This window comes from Triticum aestivum, chromosome 3B (genome assembly GCF_018294505.1).
Source record: "Triticum aestivum cultivar Chinese Spring chromosome 3B, IWGSC CS RefSeq v2.1, whole genome shotgun sequence".
Lineage (NCBI taxonomy): Eukaryota > Viridiplantae > Streptophyta > Magnoliopsida > Poales > Poaceae > Triticum > Triticum aestivum.
In genome coordinates, this window is record NC_057801.1 from 19,361,489 (window position 1) to 19,369,494 (window position 8,006).

The window sequence follows — 8,006 nt, forward strand, 5'->3', positions numbered from 1 at the left end:
CCGACGCGCATTGTCACCTCGTCCTTCGCCAGTCTCCGTTTATTCCGCAGCTCCTGCTGTGAGTTACAAATATGAGCAACGGCACCGGTATCAAATACCCAGGAGTTACTACGAGTACTGGTAAGGTACACATCAATTACATGTATATCAAATATACCTTTAGTGTTGCCGGCCTTCTTGTCCGCTAAGTATTTGGGGCAGTTCCGCTTCCAGTGGCCCTTCCCTTTGCAATAAAAGCACTCTGTCTCAGGCTTGGGTCCATTCTTTGACTTCTTCTTCCCGGCAACTTGCTTACCGGGCGCGGCAACCTCTTTGCCGTCCTTCTTGAAGTTCTTCTTTCCCTTGCCCTTCTTGAACTTAGTGGTTTTATTGACCATCAACACTTGATGTTCTTTCTTGATTTCAACCTCTGCTGACTTCAGCATTGAGAATACTTCGGGAATGGTCTTCTCCATCCCCTGCATATTGTAGTTCATCACAAAGCTCTTGTAGCTTGGTGGGAGCGACTGAAGGATTCTGTCAATGACCGCCTCGTCCGGGAGGTTTATGTCCAGCTGGGACAGGCGGTTGTGCAACCCAGACATTTTGAGTATGTGCTCACTGACAGAACTGTTTTCCTCCATCTTACAACTATAGAACTTGTCGGAGACTTCATATCTCTCGACCCGGGCATGAGCTTGAAAAACCAGTTTCAGCTCCTCGAACATCTCATATGCTCCGTGTTGCTCAAAACGCTTTTGGAGCCCCGGTTCTAAGCTGTAAAGCATGCCGCACTGAATGAGGGAGTAATCATCAGCACGAGACTGCCAAGCGTTCATAACGTCTTGGTTCTCTGGGATGGGTGCATCACCTAGCGGTCCTTCTAGGACATATTGTTTCTTGGCAGCTATGAGGATGATCCTCAGGTTTCGGACCCAGTCCGAATAGTTGCTGCCATCATCTTTCAGCTTGGTTTTCTCTAGGAACGCGTTGAAGTTCATGGTGACATGAGTGTTGGCCATTTGATCTACAAGACATATTGTAAAGATCTTAGACTATTGTTTATGATAATAAAGTTCATCTAATCAAATTATTTAATGAACTCCCACTTAGATTAGACATCCCTCTAGTCATCTAAGTGTTACACGATCCGAGTTGACTAGGCCGTGTCCGATCATCACGTGAGACGGACTAGTCATCGTCGGTGAACATTCTCATGTTGATCGTATCTTCCATACGACTCGTGTTCGACCTTTCGGTCTCCGTGTTCCGAGGCCATGTCTGTACATGCTAGGCTCGTTAAGTTAACCCTAAGTGTTTCGCGTGTGTAAATCTGTCTTACACCCGTTGTATGTGAACGTAAGAATCCATCACACCCGATCATCACGTGGTGCTTAGAAGCGACGAACTTTAGCAACGGTGCACAGTTAGGGGAGAACACTTCTTGAAATTGTTGTAAGGGATCATCTTATTTACTACCGTCGCTCTAAGTAAACAAGATGCATAAACATAATAAACATCACATGCAAATATATAGTAGTGCCATGATATGGCCAATATCATATAGCTCCTTTGATCTCCATCTTCGGGGCTCCATGATCATCCTGTCACCAGCATGACACCATGATCTCCATCATCATGATCTCCATCATCGTGTCTTCATGAAGTTGTCACGCCAACGACTACTTCTACTTCTATGGCTAATGCGTTTAGCAATAAAGTAAAGTAATTTACATGGCGTTCTTCAATGACACGCAGGTCATACAAAAATAAAGACAACTCCTATGGCTCCTGTCGGTTGTCATACTCATCGACATGCAAGTCGTGATTCTTATTACAAGAACATGATCTCATACATCACATATATCATTCATCATTCATCACAACTTTGGCCATATCACATCACATGACAATTGCTGCAAAAACAAGTTAGACGTCCTCTAATTGTTGTTGCATCTTTTACGTGGCTGCAATTGGGTTCTAGCAAGAACGTGTTCTTACCTACGAATAACCACAACGTGATTTTGTCAACTTCTATTTACCCTTCATAAGGACCCTTTTCATCGAATCTGCTCCAACTAAAGTGGGAGAGACAGACACCCGCCAGCCACCTTATGCAACTAGTGCATGTCTGTCGGTGGAACCGGTCTCACGTAAGCATACATGTAAGGTTGGTCCGGGCCGCTTCATCCCACAATACCGCTGAAGCAAGATAAGACTAGTAGCGGCAAGCAAGTTGACAAGATCCATGCCCACAACAAAATTGTGTTCTACTCGTGCAAAGAGAACTGCGCATAAACCTAGCTCTGATACCACTGTTGGGGAACGTTGCAGAAAATTAAAAATTTTCCTACGGTTTCACCAAGATCCATCTATGAGTTCATCTAAGCAACGAGTCAAGGGGAGAGAGTTTGCATCTACATACCACTTGTAGATCGAGTGCGGAAGCTTTCAAGGGGATGGTGATGAGGGAGTCGTACTCGCCGTGATTCGGATCACCGATGACCAAGCGCTGAAAGGACAGCACCTCCGTGTTCAACACACGTACAGGACGATCGACGTCTCCTCCGTCTTGATCCAGCAAGGAGAAAGGAGAGGTTGAGGAAGACAACTCCAATGGCAGCACGACGGCGTGGTGCAATTGGTGCAGCAGTTCTCCGTCAGGGCTTCGCCAAGCTCGTGCGGAGAATGAGAGGTGTTGGGGAGGGGAGGGGCTGCGCCTTCAATTGTGTGTTGCAGCCCTCCCCTCACCCCTCTATATATAGGAGGAGAGGGGCAAGAGGGGCCGGCCCTCTAGGGGAAACCCTAGAGGGGGGCGGCGGCCAAAGGGGAGAGGGAAAGAGGGATGGCTTGCCCCCCAAGCTAGGGGGGCGCCCCCTTTAGGGTTTCCCCCTCCCATGCCCTAGCCGCATGGGCCTAGGTGGGGAGGCGCGCCCAGCCCACTAGGGGCTGGCTCCCTCTCCCACGCAGCCCATGTGGCCCTCCAGGAGGGGTGGCCCCTCCCGGTGGACCTCCGGAACCCTCCCGGTGGCCCCGGTACAATACCGGTATGCCTCCGAAACTTTCCGGTGTCCGTTTAACAACTTTCCATATATAAATCTTTACCTCCGGACCATTCCGGAACTCCTCGTGACGTCCGGGATCTCATCCGGGACTCCGAACAACATTCGGTAATCACATACTTGTCTTCCTAATAACCCTAGCGTCACCGAACCTTAAGTGTGTAGACCCTACGGGTTCGGGAGACATGCAGACATGACCGAGACGACCTCAGGTCAATGACCAACAGCGGGATCTGGATACCCATGTTGGCTCCCACATGCTCCTCGATGTTGTCATCGGATGAACCACGATGTCAAGGGTTCAAGCAACCCCGTATTCTATTCCCTTTGTCAGACGGTATGTTACTTGCCCGAGACTCGGTCGTCGGTATCCCAATACCTCGTTCAGTCTCGTTACCGGCAAGTCACTTTACTTGTACCGTAATGCATGATCCCGTGACCAGACACTTGGTCACCTTGAGCTCATTATGATGATGCACTACCGAGTGGGCCCAGTGATACCTCTCCGTAACACGGAGTGACAAATCCCAGTCTCGATCCGTGTCAACCCAACAGACACTTTCGGAGATACCTGTAGTGCACCTTTATAGTCACCCAGTTACGTTGTGACGTTTGGTATACCCAAAGCACTCCTACGGTATCCGGGAGTTACACGATCTCATGGTCTAAGGAAGAGATACTTGACATTGGAAAAGCTCTAGCAAAACGAACTACACGATCTTGTGCCATGCTTAGGATTGGGTCTTGTCCATCACGTCATTCTCCTAATGACGTGATCCCGTTGTCAATGACATCTGATGTCCATAGTCAGGAAACCATGACTATCTGTTGACCAACGAGCTAGTCAACTAGAGGCTTATTAGGGACGTATTGTAGTCTATGTATTCACACATGTATCATGATTTCCGGATAATACAATTATAGCATGAATAAAAGACAATTATCATGAACAAGGAAATATAATAATAATGCTTTTATTATTGCCTCTAGGGCATATTTCCAACATTATGTATATTTAAATTTTGAAAACATAGGTTGTTCAAATCAAACTCAAGTACGGCGCCTCTCCCAATCATAAACGACTACTAAAGGATAGTGCCAACAAGAGTGCTAGGACAACCACCAAAATAAGAAGGGAACCCAAATAAGTATTTTCTGGAGCATCAGCTGTGATTTGATTGCGCCATGTGTCAGTCTTTGAGAAGTAAACGTAGGCGAGGAGTTGATTATCCACTCCATTCCTGGGACACCAATCCCACCTTGAAGTGCCTGGAGTGTACCTTGTAGCCGGCTGTCTAGAGCACTGCTCCAACAAGGCTCATCTTGAAACTTGCACGAAGTGCCACGCGACACTTCTCATTGGTTTTGGGTTTGCACAATTGGGTTTTCTTCTCCAGATCTTCAACGAGGACGCGACGGTGGAGGCAATCGAGCACATAGGTAATCCTAAGGGCGGTCAATTGAGAAGCCCTCTGGGGGGATGCGGTTGGGAACAATGGCAAGAATGGGGGCAAACACAATACCATACTTGATGCTATCAAACATACCGAGGAGGGGCGGCTTTGTGGTGGTTTGCATAGAAACGAAGGTGGGATTGGGGGTCGATGAGGAGGCCGGACCAACGCTTGCATACAGTAGAGAAGCGGGAGAATAAGTATAGGTCCAAGGGGTGGCAGAGGAGGATCTCCCTGAGCATATCATCGTCTTCCTGTTGGGAGGTAGGTGCCTCTAGGGAGGTGCTGCAACGGCGGGTTGTTCCGACATCCTCCTCACTAGCGTGGATATGGGGACAGAGGCACATGACACGTGGGTGGGCGAGTCAGTTACCCTCCTCGCTGGTGTGGATCTGCGAAAGGAGCTCACGTTGTTGCGGTGGCAAGCCATTCTGGAAACCTCGTCATTAGTATGGATCTTTGGGACAATCGTGTTTGGCATGTGGGTGGGCTAGTCCATTGCCCTCCTAAATGGTATGGATCTGGGTAAGGAGGCATGCGTTTTAGCAGCGACGGCCAGCCATTCCAGTGGCCCCAAGATTTAGAGGAATGAGCAACACATGGGGAGTGGGATGGGGTTTGTTTCGTGAGATAATTATTTATTGGACACTACCAAAATATTTGCTTCCCTATTTGACACTTTTTTCCCTATCTAACACGTTGCCAAAATAAGTGTACTTTAATCGAATATTGGTTTCTGAGCCCGAGCTCAGATGCTCCCAAAATCTATACCACAGGCTGTCATGTGGATCTGCACCCACTGCTGTATTTCACCATTGTATATCTCCATATTTAGCACTGTTCAGCAGCGCAATGAATGCGACCGCATGTCACACTGTACAAGCAGAACAGGCAGTTGAGGCACGCATATTTTTGAGCCGGCCTGAGCCGTTCACCATGCAGGACTCACAGACGGCTACCAGACGAGTCCGTCTTAAATACATCTCTGGAACTGACCCATTATTCTCTTTTCCGTATCATCTGATCACAGTCAGCCACTTCATGTATGTTAAGCAGTGAATCAAATAACCACAAGTAGTTGCAGCATATTTAAATTCAGACAGATCGTCATATGTTCACATAATCTCTAACACGTATGTAGTTCAAATTACTCTAATTAGATCTCCATTAGGAATCCCATGCCCAAAGCTTTCCATATGCACAATGCTCGTAGGGTTTTCTGATGCAAAATAACACTAAAACTTAAACATGCCCATCTAACGATAAGTACACGCACAGCCAAAATTGCATGCAGACTGGAATTGCTAATGTCTTTCTCGTCAGTCAATGATCTCCTCGGACAGGAACTCCGGGGTATCTCCCTTGTTCCCCTTCATGGTCACTATCTCGTATGCAATCTTCTTGTGTAGGTGCTCGATCTGACCTGTGATGAAGCAAAAATAGGAGAAAACTATTAATTACTTTCATCAAATATGGCTATCAGTTTCAGCTAGTCAAGAAATGGGTTAGGTGGTTACATACCTGGGTTATAGTTGATCGAAGGTATAGACTGGTGAACTCCAGGACGTAGTGAGCGACATATACGCCACTGTCTTCCCTGTGAGGAAACAACATTGAACTTAGGAATTTTGCAGGCAATTTTCTTTTATCAACCTGAAATGCCTAGGTATGTTCTAGGGTACTCACACACGCCTAATGCATGGCTCGTGCTGCGCCACCAAAGGGTACACAAACGACCATCCAGTGGTCTCAACCAAACCGGCTCCGAACATGTCACTGAATACTGAATAGGGTGCATAACTTCTGCTGAAACTTCCTTGCTAGCGGCCCATGTTTCATTTTCATCTCATCCAAATGTTTGATTTTCATCTCATCCAATGGATCTGTCTCCGTTGGGTCAAGCACCATCATAATCTTCTCGGTATCCAGGATATATAATGACCAGCAATCCATGAAATGCACCAGGAACATGAACTGAAAGTTGATTTTCAAGAACACAGAGAAAATCAGAAAATTAGGAGCATATGGATAACTGATGCTCAACTTTTCCAATTATTCCGTTTACCTTCTTTAGCCAATCAACTCTATAGCCCATGACTTTTGAGTCCATCGTCATCTGGTGGCTCACTGCCCAACCATAACCTGTAATTTGGCAACGTACACATTCAGTCTACGAGTTCTTCCACCAAAACAATATTCAGTCTAACAGTTCTACTACTACAAGAATACTAACAGTACGATGAATTTGGTTCTGACTGTTAAACAAGGCACCACTAAGGATGGGATGCAATGGCTAAGCTTACTTTCTGGTGTATATGGACTTTTTTTTTCTAACGATTACAGAAGTAAACAAATTCCGACAAAATCCTGTGCAGTTGTGACGAACATACAGTGACAGACCAACAACAGGAGGATTTGGGTTCACACCTTTTTTGTCCTCCCAGGTGCCTCTGGATTGACTCTGTCAGTAGACTGGGCCGACCTCGTCGGTGATGCATCCGCGAGACGGCGAACTCGAACTCCTGCCATATCATTCCCATCGCCGCCGAGCTGTTGAGCGCAACCAGATCCAGTATTTGAGTCCGCGGGAACGGCAAGGCCGGCTCCGCTGTTTGGCAACAAGACCGGGGGAACCGGATCTGGGTGCTCGAGGTTGTCCGCGAACTCCTCTCGTAATGGGAACCTGCAAGAAGATATCAATGGCCGCCACCAGGGCCCGATCGTTAGGTCTCTTCTTCAAGGAAAAACAGCCTGAAGAGCAAATCCTCAAAAAACTAATTGCAGATCTGAGACCACTTACCTGTCAATGGCCTCAAGCAGGAACTCAACCCCACCGTCTTCCATTTCCCCGTGCTCGCCGTGGCAGAACGAGCGCTGCCGCAAGGACCTACTCAGAACGGAGACAGAGGCGGGGGGAGAGGGACAAACGGCTCAGCCCTCCACTTCCGTCTCCGCACACCTATCTGATCCCTGGCTCGGTTGGACTAGTAGCGATCTGGTCCACGGACCAGAGTTCCCGTGCGCGAGCGCCGTCCCACCCATGCGCTTTGGGCCCACGGAATAGCCACTGTTCCGTACCGTATTTCATCGTACGTCCCTTTTTCCATGCTGGACGTCAGACGCGTCAGAACGAATTATGCGGATCCCCAGTCTAGAACTGATGCCGGCGATTTCGGGATCATCTGGGCTCGGGCACCAAATCTACTTTAATGTGTTATTTAACTTCGTGAGCAGCAAAAATTGGCGGCCCTGTTGTATTGAGAATGAAATTTAGATTCGATTTTAGATAGGAGAACACAGTTTTCCAGTGCCAAATAGGAAGGGCAATATTTAGACAGTGTTAAATAAGGAACTTCGGTTTTCATCACACATTTTTTTAACTTACACGAACAATTTATACATTGTATAACCTTTTTTAATGTGACGAATTTTTTTAAGGGCATGAAACACTTTTTAAAAAGATTAAAAGAACACATTTTTTACTTCGTGTAAACATTTTATTTAAAGGACA

General features: G+C 47.1%; 1 long non-coding RNA gene across 1 annotated transcript; it reads right to left on the minus strand.

Moving 5' to 3' along the window:
- Positions 1–5,551: 5,551 nt before the first annotated feature.
- LOC123064405 (uncharacterized) lies at positions 5,552–7,499 on the minus strand. The gene is made up of 6 exons (XR_006430694.1): positions 7,296–7,499; positions 6,923–7,178; positions 6,561–6,637; positions 6,182–6,469; positions 6,017–6,092; positions 5,552–5,918 (listed from the first exon to the last, which is right to left on the minus strand). It is a non-coding gene; the product is annotated as an uncharacterized lncRNA (long non-coding RNA).
- Positions 7,500–8,006: the final 507 nt, after the last annotated feature.